The following is a 15,756-nucleotide window of genomic DNA, read 5'->3' as shown; positions in this document are numbered from 1 at the left end:
AGATAAAAAGCGGTGTATATAAACTGACATGAAGTGACTGTCAAAAAACTTACATCGGTCAAACTGGAAGAATCTTTTATGAACGCATAGCAGAACACAAAATGGCTTTCAATAGTAGAAAAACAGATTCTTCGTACACACTTCACCTTCTAGATCTAGATCATAATCATTCTTTTAATGAACAGTATTAAATTCTTCATATTTAAAATAAAAGCCCTAAGCTATTTTTATTAGAATCTAGGCAAATTAATAAACTTAAAAATACAGATATAATATATAATTCTCAATGGCCAGCTTGAGATAAACAGATCCCCACTTAACAACCTATTTAGTTAGGGACTTTAAAGTGTAGAACCATAGCAAAATTACATAAAACAGTTGTAGTGGCATAAATTTATAATAAATTTTGTGAAAATATTGAAAGCAAAAGTCTTCAGTGTTTTATTGTTAATATTCTTTTTAGTTTTAATTTTATAAGGAGAATTATTATTTATAAACAGTTCTGAATACCTAATCCTAAACCTAGAATATAATCATCAAATATTGATTTTTTTTAGTTATGTATATAGGCGGTTTGTCAAAAAATATTAATTCTTTATTAAGAGCTAACAATTGCCACAGGGAACTTGCTTAAAATTTTAAATTAGAAAAAAATGTTATAAATCACAACAGAACATAATTTGGAACCTGTATCAAAGATAAAAAAGTGTTGTTTGTCTTTCGTTTGGCCCCTAAAGACGACTAAAAATTCAACTTATACCAGCCACCCCAAAACGCGTCGCGACGTCACGCCATTTTATGTTTACATTCTACACCAATTGTATATATAATTTTAAATTAGACATTATAAACGTCAGTAAAATACAGTTATGTGACGTTAAACGTGTTTTTGATCGTTTGAACTATTCATAGAAAATTTGTACTTTTACAAAATGGTTTTATTTTCAATAGTAAACCTTCTTTCCTTTCCTTCAAAAACTGTATCAAACTCCAACCTCAACAAACTGGTATATATTATTACAACGACATACGATAAATGTCATTTGAATATAAAAATTTTTCCTTTATTCCCCGACGACGAGCTGGCCAAATACCCAAGTAGGTGGAGGCCAATAAACTAAAGAAGGAGAAAAAGAATATACCTAAATATAACGTTGTGTCTAGGTACACGCTAACGTGTACGCAAATAAAAAAGTTAGAGTGTCAGAGTGTCGGAATTTGTTTAATCGTGTTGTGTTTACACTTTAAATTTAATATTGATTAGTAAAGAGATTTCTTATTTTTTATTTGTTTAGTGCTTGTTTTTAAATTAACTACGCAGTGTGGACAATCATTTAGTTGTTTTAATGAGTTTAACAACATTTTAAAACAGTATGAAAAAGTTTAGAGACTATAAATTAATATATATTTTTTTAGTTATATCTAAGTGAAATAGTATTACCATCCAAAATTAAAATAAAAGGAAGACCTAAAGCTTTCACAATAATAATTAACTTGTTCTGAAGCTATTTCCTTGGACGTTTCAACGTCTAAATCGGACGTCGCCGTCGTTATCAAAATACAAAATATTATTAAAAACAAACATGTTGTTGCTTAGTAAAAAATATTTTCTAATAATTTATTTAATCTGACTAATTTTTGTGTTTTGACAATGACATCCGATTTGGACGTCGAAACGTTAATAAAATCATTTTTTTAGTTAAATTGTGACTTATTTCCTATTTAGAATAGTTGATTATAATAATTAACTTACGTATAAAAATTATTTTAACAATATTTTGTACATGTCATTGTATTTATTTTGCTAACCTAAATATATGCTTTTATATATATACATTGATTTATTACAATTGAGTTTGAAACATCTGAATAGTTCTGCTTCACTTCCCTTAACAAATATTTTTCTATCAAACAAACACTAAACATATTAAAATAGCATGTACCAAAATATACAGTCACTGGCTTGATGAAGTTTAATTTGCGTGTACCTAACTTTTTTATTTGCTTACACGTTAGCGGGTACCTAGACACAGTGAAATATAACCATAATAATAGGCCATTTCAAGACTTTGACGTTTATGACACTAATTGAAAGCTGGAAGGCAAACATTGAAATTATTTATATTTGTACCGCATTGAGTTTCTTAAGTTTTTTACGTTTAATAGTTTTTTTATAAAATAGTTATTGTTGTTATAAAATAGTGGTTTATATAATTGTTTTTATATAATAGTTTAATCGTTGTATAATAGTTTTTTATAGTTGTATTTTCCGAACATTTTGCTGTTGACTTCTGTAGCTTCTAGCTGTAGAAGTACTTTAACGACTGTATTTAGTTGTAAGCAGTGAATAAATAAACATAAGTAAATATTTTCAAAAGCTTTTGGTATATAGATCCATTTTCCCTCAAGGGGTATGAGTTAACCTACAGTAGAAAAAGTTTTTCAAGGGTGACAACATGGACAAATATAGTTACTTACATGGACATAGTTTTTTTTGTATTTGGAGCTTAGTAATAGTTTTTACACAGGTCAACAAATGAAGGCATTCAAGAGTTTAAATTCTTACAAATATTTTGAGGTAGGATTTGTATATAATTGTGGAGCTATAAAAATAAATAATTTCATCATAGTGGTTCACCCCAGATATCTTAAAAAATTGACCTTTTAAAGAATTTGTACAGTCGGAAAAATGAAAGAATACCCATGAACGGTCACGTCAAACAGGTACAATCACATATTTTGTATTTGCTGTTCTTTTTCTATAAATAACAAACGATAGAGATAGATTAATTATGTTAATAATATGTGATCGTTCATGGGTACTCTTTCATTTCTCCGACTGTACCTGCAGTGAAAAAATTTCAAGAGAAGAAACTGAGAATCTGCCGGAAGAGGTGAAATGTTTTTTGATTTTAGACAACGCTCCTGCTCATCCCTCTGAAAATATTCTATGATCAAAACATGGCAACTTTAGTTGTATGTTTTTGCCAAAAAATACATCGCTTATTCAACCCATGGATCAGGAAATAATTTTAGCAACAAAATGAATATATCGCAGAAAGTTTTTAGATGAAGTAATTGTATGATGAAGATAACACAGAAGATACAAGAGGGCAGCATACTTTGCAAAACTTAACTGTTACAATTTGAAATCAACAATTTGTTAAGTTTGCTACAGCATGGAAAGGCAGTTATTAAGGGGTTACATAGGTCTTGCGGGTAAAAAAAGTGACTTTTTAAAAAAATTATATCTTGGAAACTAAAAATTATTTTTATTTATAATTAGAACATGTAAAAGTATAGTACACTCAAAAAAATTTCAGCCAAATATATTCATTTTTGTAGAGTTGACTGCAATTTTTCGACAACAGCCCTTTTTTGTGGTGAGCAGCATAACAAGTCCAGTCTCATCTGAAATTTCTTGTAGTTTATACCTCTGGTTAGTCAATGAACAAAGATTTTTTTACAAGATGAGGTCATTTTTGTTTTATCAAAAAAAAACTACTTTAAAAATGAGAAAAATTGGGGTCAAAAATGTGTTTAAACTTATGTAAAATCTTCAAATTTCATTTTTTTTAATTCCTTCGTTCATTTACTAGCCAGAGGTATAAACTACAACAAACTTTTTGATTTCAAATGAGACTGTGTAACAAAAACGAGGCTTTGTTGTGGCAGAATAGATATAGCTTTAAAGGATAATTACTTATTTATGGAAGTTTCCTCAAAATAGGCTAGCTGGAAATTGAAGAGACTAAACAGTAGGGCTCAGGGAAGGATCAGGCCGTATTTGCACGCCCTAGTAAGACGGTACCTAATGAAATACTGGAATGATAAAGAAAATAAATGAATATAAGGAGTAATGAAAAGAAAGGGAACTACTGACCAAGAAGATATTCAGAAGTAGTGTTGAGCGCCAGGGAAGGATTTTATAAATTCTTCTCCACGTGACCTATATTGCTGTACCTAACTAATACTATTAAAATGGTACTATTAAAATGGTAGGATAATAAAACATATAAGTATGTACAACCACATTTAATAAAAAAACCTATATACCCTATATACAATTTTTACGCTAGCTAATTATCCGATGTACTAGGCTAGTACACTGCTGTCGATAATGCAGGTTTTACAGTAGAAAAAAAAAATATGTAATGAATTTAGTATGATTAGGTATTTACCTTAACAACTTATTATTAATGAGGGTTACAATATTGGTTGACAATACCGTATCTAATCGGAGGTGACAACATCCGACAACTGGAATAACTATTATTAAATAGGATATGACCTAGATACTGTGCACATTATCTTACATATGGTTTATAAATCCCAGGCTATTTTAAATAAATTAAATAAGGGTGAAATATAATAAAAATTGTTGAAAAATATTGAATATTATGTTAATTATGGTTAAGAAAAAACAATGAGGGTATATTATTATTAGAGTGATTTGAAAGTTATTGATACGAAGAGAAAAAAAAATAGTAAAATTGGAAGTTATTATTAAAACAAATTGACATGCAAATTTAGTTATATAAAAACCTGTCCCTACAAAAAGTAGGCGGATTGCTTCTTCCAACCTTCGGTGAAGATGATGAGGGGAGAGCCAAATAAGGTATCCTCTGGTTCCCAACCCTAGGGAGGTACTCCACACCAACAGGAAGGTACGGCAAGCAGGTAGCTGCCCAGTATCGGAAAACTCAACTTTTATTCCACAAAAACCAAACAAAACATCCACATTCCATCCAAAATATCCCCAAAATGATTATGTATTCCAAAAAACAAATTAAAGTATGATTGACTTAATTTTCCATCTTCTTATTTTCTTCCGTGGCTAAAAGCATAAGAATCTCCTATTAGCTGGTGTTCCTTAAGTACACAAAAAACAGGGCATATAAGAAAGGTATAAAAACCTTATAAAAATTTCTAGAAAAAATTACCGAAAAAAGAGGAGCTATTGACATTTATAAGTAAGTGTCATTAACCTTGAACAAAAATGGAAATGTAAAGAAATGGAAGGACATATGAACCAAGAAGATATGTATATATTGCAATAAGGGATTACTTTATAGACGTAGATACTAAAAGGAAATGAAAAGTGTCATTACTTCAGAAACTATTTTGAACTGGAAATTTAATTTGAAAGAATTTTTCTTGTAGAAACATGAATTTGATAGTGAGATTGACTCGTTAAGACCTGATGTTTTATATTCATAGAATAACAATTATAATATTACTATAAGTATTGTATTGAGAATGAGAACCATGTTTTTTTTTTTTACAAGAATACTTAATAGCCGACTTACCCACTGTTTTCCAAAAGGAAACTTGGAAATAAAACTCTTCCTCTCACCGCACAAATCCCAAAACAAAAAATAGCTCCTTCCAAAATAAACCAATCTTATAATAAATGAATATTTTAACTAAATATTGTATTCTTTAAACAGTGACCACGGAAAAATTTACTTGTTCATCCAACCAGATTGAAAATTGAAGTGACAATCCTCTCCGATGGGCGATATGACATGCCCCTCCGTCGGAAGCCGTACAGCCACAAGCTAAGACCAGAATTCCCCAAGCGTAGTACCAACCTTCTATTATATTTGGTCACAAATCTAGGTAACCCGTTCTAAGCACGAACGCATAACTGGTTGCATACTTATTAGGTGGCTTATAGGAATAAATATAATAATATCGTAACGATGGCACTCATCGTTACATTCCCCCATTACTCGGAAAAAAAAATTGATCTTAGGAACAATTTTTTTCCATATATACTTATAAATACTCAATGCCAGTATTCATAGAGAAAAATCACACGCTGTGGGATCCAACACAGGCGTGAACAAACCAAATAGCAAAAATATAGTGCGAACCTATGATTACTTCACTACTCTAAACTAACCTATCGTAGGACATCGTCCAAACTCAGTCCTCTGATATATATCCTAAAGACCAAATTGTTTCCAGTTGATTTAGTAGATTTATATAAAACCCCAAATTATAGTCAACAAGAACACCATAACCACAATATTCGAATACAAAACTTAATATAACCTATACGACGACTAACTTACTCACACTTACAGCTGACTCGATCGATTATACCTAACCGCAAATTATGAGTCATGTAAATGGGGTTGTCTTAATGACCAATATATCACATATGGTACCAACATACCTAGTTAAGGTTTATTATAACCCTTTGCTAAATTTCATAATTCAGATAAATTCTAATCAAAAAAATGTCGAATGGGACGAGTAGTACAAACTGTTCTATCGATGGACAACAGATTTAAATAGAGCATATCCAAAGTGAACAGTCCGTAGAAATCTCGTAGCCAATTCTCAACATGCAAAAAAAAATAGACCACAGTATAACCTAACCTAAATATAAGAGTCATTAACAAGAAAGGGGAAAATTTATTGTAGCAAGACTTTTATCCTAAATTGATCCGACAGTGGACAACAGATTTATAGGGAAGCATATCCAAGGTGGAACAATCAGGCAGATTTAATTGAGCAATGCTACACTTAGCGCTAAATGTACTAATGATGATTACATATTTGTTACCATGACCCTAACTCAACTGATCATCAGATTTGTATCAGATTCAATGGGAGATCTATCTAAGGGTAACTAATCGAATAGTTGACCTAACAGAAGTTAGCTTACTCTGGGATTCTCTAACTATAGCTATAGCTACAACAGATTGATAAGAATGGCCAGAAGAAGCTAACCAATATTTCGAAGTCATCTCTCATGAAAGAATTCAAGAAGTCACATATTAATAACTCTTATAAATAAATCCAATTATGGAAATACTAGAGAACAGGTAAATCAATTTCTAAAGAAACTGCAGATTAAGAAAATGTTCCCTAGTTACTCACAGAGAACAGTATATTGATCCTGACCCTAAGGTACATATGAACAAAAAAAATTTAGTTCCTCGGAAAGATGATGCTTGAACAAAATAATCCCTCGGTGAATACAAACGCTACAATATTTCAATATAGTAAAGAAGTTACCATCATTATCAGAATAATAAAATAGTAAAACTTAAGAAGGATAGATAAACATACAAGTTAAGACTAAGTTTCTTCAGAATGAATGTAAACTGAAAATCGAATAAGAATGCCTAGTGCACGATTAAAATGATGATTAAACATTCTATCATATAGATTCAGCATCTGAACTAATTGAGGTATGGCTTGGAACTAGACAACTGTGAGCAATGAAATCTGCTTCCTATCAGGTGCACAGTCGATAAGCAACAAGTCTCGAACCCACGTATTTGCATAGCCAAGCTGGCAAACCACTTTCCTAAGAAATGTTCACTACAATAAATAATGAAATGGTTTCATAGTCTTTGTCATAAATTTAATCTCAATTAACTTTATCAAAATTTGGACACATGAAGTATGACTTTGGAATCACACTGTATACTAAAATTGCATTTACCCAAACAAATATCACAATGACTTCTTTAGACAAAAATAAGCTAATGTACCAAGGAATCATGCTAAGCACTGTTCCATTAACTTTCCAGTAGAAACTACAAAATTAAACACAACACCAGATAAACATAAACTAAACCTATTATGTAGATACACTAATCTACAAGTGATGCCATATATAAGCATAATCACATACAAGGTGTTACAGTTCCATACCAGTTCAATATTAAGCCCAACTAAGCTAAATCTCAATAATAATCTAATGACATCTCAGATACATAGAATATGGAAAGCTAGAAAGATTACTATAATAGATAAAACATAGAGTACCTATCTGGTGACTAAAATCAAAATCCAATCGTTAACCTATTCATTGAACAATCGAGTATTTCTAAAATTTAGAAAGAGGAATTAACTTGATCAATATTGTTAAGTTAATCTTCTTCTTCTGACGACGAAGTTTCTAAGTCGTTGACAGTATTATCTGGTAGTAAGTCCTTTATGTGAAATCGACCAAGTTTCCTGTTGGACGAACTATCTTTTAATTCATATATTAAAGGAGAGATTACTTTACTGACAACACATGGGACATATTTCTGACAAAATTTGGCAGAAATAGCATCACCTTTACTTGACTTAACAAAATTACGTTTTAATACCCGATCACCAACAAAGAATCGCAAATCTCTTTTCCTCAAATTGTATTGACTCTGTGACTTAAGGTAAGAAGATTTTAACTTCTTCCTGATGTCTGCAAATATTGGGGGCAAAGTCTGAACATCATCTAAACGATGAAGTTTCTCAGAGATCTGAGGGAGATTTGTGGAATTGTCTGAAATTAAACCAAAATAATCACCAGACAAAGCAATATTTCTACCAAAATTTAAATAAGCTGGAGAACATTGAGTAACTTCATGGACCGAAGTTCTTATGGCTTGAGCTATCGAGTGAATATACTGGTCCCAAGCTCTGTGATCTGGATATGTGTATGATCTAAGGGCTGTTACAATACTGCGGTTCACTCGCTCACTATGATTAGCTTGCGGATGGTATGCAGCATTATAAAAGATCTTCTGAACTTTGTATTTAGTTAGAAGGTCTTTAAAAGCCTTAGACACAAATTGAGGACCATTGTCACAAGACACAATTTGGGGAACACCAAACAACAAAAAGACTTGTTCCTCCAAATATTTCACAATGGCAGGGACAGTGGCATTCCGAAGAGGAAAAACTAGTGGAAATTTTGTAAAGTAGTCCACAACCACCAAACAATAGGTATAGCCATTGTAGCTACGAGGATATGGTCCAATCAGATCCATGGATATCATCTGCCATGGGAAGTCAATGTTCCTAAAAGTACCCATTAATCCAGCTTGTGGCATAGTACTTGGTTTGCAAGTAGCACAAACTTTGCATCTAGAAATATATTTCTTGATATAGGTGCGCATGCCAGGCCAATAATATAATTCTGCTATCCTACTAAATGTTTTATAAGAACCAAAATGACCAGATGTCACATTATCATGAAATGTACGAAGAATTTCATCCCGGTTTGCTGTTGGGACAACAATCTTCCAATCAGACATATTAGACAAAGCTTCTACTGAACTAACAACATGCTTATAAAGGATATTATTTTCTACTTTAAAGTCAGGATACTGATCAGGTTCTTGGGTAACCTTTTCCAACATTTTCTGATACCATGCATCCGGAACTAAAGTGGATAAGTCAAGAAGATTGACATCAAACGTTCGAGACAAAGCATCAGCTACTACAACACCATTTGCTTTACGATGGACGATATTATAATCAAAGGCTGACAACTTACAAATCCATCGAGACAAACGTTGGGATGGGTTACGCATAGAATGCATCCAGAGTAAAGAACTATGATCAGTAATAAGGGTACACTTACGACCTTCTAAATAGTAGCGGAAAGCCTCCAAGCCATGAATAATAGCAAGGAGTTCACGCTCTGTAGTGGAATAATTTTTCTGAGCCTTATTAAGCTTCTTACTAGTATATGCTATGGGGTGTTCAGAACCATCTTTCATCTGAAAGAGTACGCCACCTGAAGCGGTGTTTGAAAAATCCGTCATGAGGTAAAAGTGTTCACTGAAATCAGGTGAAGTCATGACCGGAGCACTGGTAAGAGCTTCCTTAATGCGATGAAAAGCATCATCGGCTTCAGGAGTCCAGGTGATAGTCTGGCCCTTTTTCCTATTCTTAAGGAGGTCAGTAAGGGGTGATAATAAAGTAGAATAAGAAGGCACAAATCGACGATAGTAACCACACATGCCCAAGATCCTACGTAATTGTGTAGTAGTTTTAGGAATGGGGAAGTCCTTAATAGCGGTTACTTTATCAGGGTCTGTTCTCAAACCTTGATGATCAACAACATATCCTAGAAATTTCAAATTAGGACGACAAAAATTACATTTCTCTAAATTAACAGTGAGATTAGCCTCTTTAAGGCGTGAAAATAACTTCTCTAATATCTCAATATGTGAGGAAAAATCAGGAGTAACAACTATAATGTCATCTAAGTAATAAAATACAAATGGTTCAAGTTGTGGACCAATAACCAAGTCCATTAGACGACACATTGTTTGTGGAGCTGAAACTAGACCGAAAGGCATTGTGACAAATTGAAATAACCCTTTACCACTGACAGCGAAAGCAGTATACTTCTTACTCTCTTCGCTTAACGGAATTTGTAAGAAGGCTTTGGATAAATCGATCGAAGAGATATATTTGGCATTCTGAAGTTTGCTAAGAATTATATCTATCCGAGGGATGGGATAAGCATCTCGATTAGTAGTGATACTATTAAGTTTGCGACCATCGAAGCATACTCGGAATCATCCATCCTTCTTCTTCGTCATCCATAACGGCGAACAATACGAAGAATTTGACTGTTCGATAATGTTTAGAGAGAGCATCGAATCAATTTCTTTACCTAAATCTGCTTGCCATGCCTGAGGTATGGGATATTGATATTGTCTAAACGGAGTTGAAGTGTTCACTTCGATAGTATGAGATATTAAATGTGTACGGCCTAATTGGTATTTGGAAGAGATAGAAGAAAATTTAGAGATAATATTCTCTAACTGGTTTTGTTCTAAGCTAGACAAACTAGAGAACTCACGAATGGCACTTACAGTTGCGACATTAAAGGAAGATATAAATAACGAAAAATCTGAACAGTTTAATGTACTATTAAATGCATTTAAGAAATCCATGCCAAGAATTATAGAATTTTTAATTGAAGGGATAACATAAAATGTAATCATTTTCCGAATATTGGCAACTACGATTTCTGTGTCAAATTTACCTGTAATTGACTGGATAGCACCATCCGCAGTAGAGACTTGTAAAGAAGAAATAGGCATAACATTAATATCAGTATTTTCTAATAATTTCAGCGAATACGAACCTATTAGAGAAATGTTCGAGCCACTATCTAATAGAGCTAAACAAGATTGTCCTAAAATTTCAATTTCAAGATAAGGTCGGTTATCATTATGTTTCCTAACTAATAACGAATTTATATCAAAATCCAAAATTTCTGATTTATTTTCAAAATTATCTGGTATTAACATAGACATATTATTATTATTTACAAACGTACAACCTGGTATAGAATTTGGAACTGTTTCCTCGTCTTGATTATGCTTATTACTAAAATTCCAGTTTAAGACTGGAGGGGATAATCTACGATCAAGCGAACCGCACGAGTCAACTGAAGTGTTACTAACAATTACTTTTTCCCTGATTTCGGTTGGCGTGCTGGTCTCCGGTTGGAAGTGTTTCTTCCTTCCTGAGAGGGTGTGTTTGAGCTGCTGGCGGGTATTGGACCTGAAGCTTCGTCTACAGCTGCGGTCATATTCCCTGATGGGGTTGCTGTTTGAGGAACGCTCAGGGTACGAGCCTCTGCATGCTCGTTTCCCGAACACTTAAAACAGTTACGTTTAAGCGTATTTTCTCTACCACAACCGTGGCAAAAAATCCGCGTTTGGGGTCTGGTACAATCACGAAATGCGTGATTAGCTTCCCGACAATTCCAGCAAGAAAAAGAAGAAGTAGTCACAGACACATTCGGTGTATGAGGTCTAGATTGCCAAGAACGATTTCTTGAGGGTTGAGAATTAAAACCAACAGGACCAGAATTGAATTGCGAAGTGGTAGGGGAATTAAGAGACCAAGATAGAGTTTCCTCTAAGCGTTTACATTTTTCTGTGAGGTCTTCTATAGTGGCTATATCAACCAGTGCCAATTGGGCATGGTAAAAGGGTAACAAACATTTTAAAATTATCTTTATTTTTGCATGATCTGTTAAAGGAGTATCTAAACGACTACACATACCCAACATGGTGTTAATAAACATAGTCACTGATTCTCCCGGTTTCTGCTTGCGGTTCTTGATCTCGTCTAAGAGATCAGTTTGGAAAGAGTACGGCAGAAAGTCAGATTTTAGTTTCTGAGCCAAATCAGTCCAAGTGGTAAAGCTACCACGGTTGTTCATAAACCACGTAAAAGCATGGCCTGTAAATAATTCGGCAGAAGCCGAAAAAAGATCTTCCTCACTCACACCTCTCGAAACACGAAGACATTCTACCCTATCTAAAAATGAAATTACTTGGTCATAATGACCTTCACCAGAAAACGAAACTCCCCACTTATGTACCTGCACAGGCTTGGGATGTAACAAGGAATTAGAGGCTTGAACTGAAGAAACAGGAGTGGACGTGGCTAGAGGATTTACTCGAGAATCGAGTTCACCTTCTAGACTGAGAATCCTAATGGACATAGAGCGTTTGTAAAGTTGTTGCTCCTCATCTGAGCAACATAATAAGTGGACACGACCAGAGATATGAGCAAGACGGGAAATGTATCTAGAATACATGCTATCATGGACAGTCCCTCTAAAATTATTTATCTTTTGCGTAAGATCCTCTAGTGTCTCATTTATTCCTTGTTGTTGTTCCAGGAAAGGAATAGCTGCAGCTGAAATCTGACGGAAACTCCTATTTCCTTGCTCTTGTTTAAGAGCACCACGCAATAGACTGCGTTTTTTATCACATTTAGCGGATTCTTCAACCTCTATTTCTCTTATCCTCAACTCATAATCTACCTCCTTAACTAATAAATGCTCTGGCTGAAAGGTACACATGGTGGTAGGAAAAATTTAGTAACAATAAGCCCAACCCAACAACGACAAACCGAACCCAACCCAATAAACTCACGACCCAATTAACCGACAATCTACTAAACAAGCTGCTCAACTGACGAGCTGCTAAACTAACGACCGAATAAACCGACAAACCAAATATAACCGAGATATATATTTGGGGTAGATATTTAAAATAATTTAAGTAACTGTTTAAACGAAAATGTATATAAAAAAAATGAAAACTTTATAAATTATATATAGGTATGGTAAGCAAAAATTTAACTAACTGTAGTATATTGTGGCTGCACCTAAATCAGAAGTAGTAATGTACCTAGATATCAAAAAAAATAAATCATTCAAAATTTTTCAAAATAAATATCCAGGCATCACCAAACCGACCAGACCGAAATGTCAACCAATATACCTGTTCAAATATTATCCTACTCACGATTTACAATTATTATTTTAAATAAATTAAAATAGTACCAATACAGCAATACAAGTGCACTAGTGTATTTTCCCAATAACGTACAAAAGGAATCAAAAAAAATATCTCTATATAATTACAAAATATACAACAATGAACCAGAAAGATACTTACTAGAAAAATTTACAATAAGCAACAAAATAAAGAAAGGTACTGTCTTACTGAAAATCGGGCCCCACGTTGGGCGCCAATTGTAACAAAAACGAGGTTTTGTTGTGGCAGAATAGATATAGCTTTAAAGGATAATTACTTATTTATGGAAGTTTCCTCAAAATAGGCTAGCTGGAAATTGAAGAGACTAAACAGTAGGGCTCAGGGAAGGATCAGGCCGTATTTGCACGCCCTAGTAAGACGGTACCTAATGAAATACTGGAATGATAAAGAAAATAACTGAATATAAGGAGTAATGAAAAGAAAGGGAACTACTGACCAAGAAGATATTCAGAAGTAGTGTTGAGCGCCAGGGAAGGATTTTATAAATTCTTCTCCACGTAACCTATATTGCTGTACCTAACTAATACTATTAAAATGGTACTATTAAAATGGTAGGATAATAAAACATATAAGTATGTACAACCACATTTAATAAAAAAACCTATATACCCTATATACAATTTTTACGCTAGCTAATTATCCGATGTACTAGGCTAGTACACTGCTGTCGATAATGCAGGTTTTACAGTAGAAAAAAAAAATATGTAATGAATTTAGTATGATTAGGTATTTACCTTAACAACTTATTATTAATGAGGGTTACAATATTGGTTGTAAATACCGTATCTAATCGGAGGTGACAACATCCGACAACTGGAATAACTATTATTAAATAGGATATGACCTAGATACTGTGCACATTATCTTACATATGGTTTATAAATCCCAGGCTATTTTAAATAAATTAAATAAGGGTGAAATATAATAAAAATTGTTGAAAAATATTGAATATTATGTTAATTATGGTTAAGAAAAAACAATGAGGGTATATTATTATTAGAGTGATTTGAAAGTTATTGATACGAAGAGAAAAAAAATAGTAAAATTGGAAGTTATTATTAAAACAAATTGACATGCAAATTTAGTTATATAAAAACCTGTCCCTACAAAAAGTAGGCGGATTGCTTCTTCCAACCTTCGGTGAAGATGATGAGGGGAGAGCCAAATAAGGTATCCTCTGGTTCCCAACCCTAGGGAGGTACTCCACACCAACAGGAAGGTACGGCAAGCAGGTAGCTGCCCAGTATCGGAAAACTCAACTTTTATTCCACAAAAACCAAACAAAACATCCACATTCCATCCAAAATATCCCCAAAATGATTATGTATTCCAAAAAACAAATTAAAGTATGATTGACTTAATTTTCCATCTTCTTATTTTCTTCCGTGGCTAAAAGCATAAGAATCTCCTATTAGCTGGTGTTCCTTAAGTACACAAAAAACAGGGCATATAAGAAAGGTATAAAAACCTTATAAAAATTTCTAGAAAAAATTACCGAAAAAAGAGGAGCTATTGACATTTATAAGTAAGTGTCATTAACCTTGAACAAAAATGGAAATGTAAAGAAATGGAAGGACATATGAACCAAGAAGATATGTATATATTGCAATAAGGGATTACTTTATAGACGTAGATACTAAAAGGAAATGAAAAGTGTCATTACTTCAGAAACTATTTTGAACTGGAAATTTAATTTGAAAGAATTTTTCTTGTAGAAACATGAATTTGATAGTGAGATTGACTCGTTAAGACCTGATGTTTTATATTCATAGAATAACAATTATAATATTACTATAAGTATTGTATTGAGAATGAGAACCATGTTTTTTTTTTTTTTTACAAGAATACTTAATAGCCGACTTACCCACTGTTTTCCAAAAGGAAACTTGGAAATAAAACTCTTCCTCTCACCGCACAAATCCCAAAACAAAAAATAGCTCCTTCCAAAATAAACCAATCTTATAATAAATGAATATTTTAACTAAATATTGTATTCTTTAAACAGTGACCACGGAAAAATTTACTTGTTCATCCAACCAGATTGAAAATTGAAGTGACAATCCTCTCCGATGGGCGATATGACATGCCCCTCCGTCGGAAGCCGTACAGCCACAAGCTAAGACCAGAATTCCCCAAGCGTAGTACCAACCTTCTATTATATTTGGTCACAAATCTAGGTAACCCGTTCTAAGCACGAACGCATAACTGGTTGCATACTTATTAGGTGGCTTATAGGAATAAATATAATAATATCGTAACGATGGCACTCATCGTTACAACTGGACTTAGTTTTGCTGTCCACCGTAAAAAAACTTAAACTCTACAAAAATGAATATTTTTGGCTGAAACTTTTTTTGAGACTACCTTAAGTACTATACTTTTACATGTTCCAATTATAAATAAAAATAAATTTTAGTTTTCGAGATATAATTTTTTTAAAAAGTCACTTTTTTTACCCCTAAGACCTATGTAACCCCTTAAAAAAATGTTTGATGGCCAAGATGCATACATATATTTAGAAGGAAAGTTCCTAATTTCTGTAGTATAATACATAATACCGAAGAGGAAGTAGCTCTAAGCGCCGGACTCCACTTGCGATTTGTAGTCGTGAAGATTGAACACATTCTTTCAAATAGAAGTC

At 33.1% G+C, this 15,756-nt stretch overlaps 1 long non-coding RNA gene across 1 annotated transcript; it reads right to left on the bottom strand.

Annotated features, from left to right (window-relative positions):
* Positions 1-4,483: 4,483 nt before the first annotated feature.
* LOC126884225 (uncharacterized) lies at positions 4,484-15,387 on the bottom strand. The gene is made up of 2 exons (XR_007697880.1): positions 15,015-15,387; positions 4,484-5,343 (listed from the first exon to the last, which is right to left on the bottom strand). It is a non-coding gene; the product is annotated as an uncharacterized LOC126884225 (long non-coding RNA).
* Positions 15,388-15,756: the final 369 nt, after the last annotated feature.

Source organism: Diabrotica virgifera, chromosome 5 (genome assembly GCF_917563875.1).
Source record: "Diabrotica virgifera virgifera chromosome 5, PGI_DIABVI_V3a".
NCBI classification, from domain to species: Eukaryota; Metazoa; Arthropoda; class Insecta; order Coleoptera; family Chrysomelidae; genus Diabrotica; species Diabrotica virgifera.
This window is presented reverse-complemented; position numbering and strand designations above follow the sequence as displayed.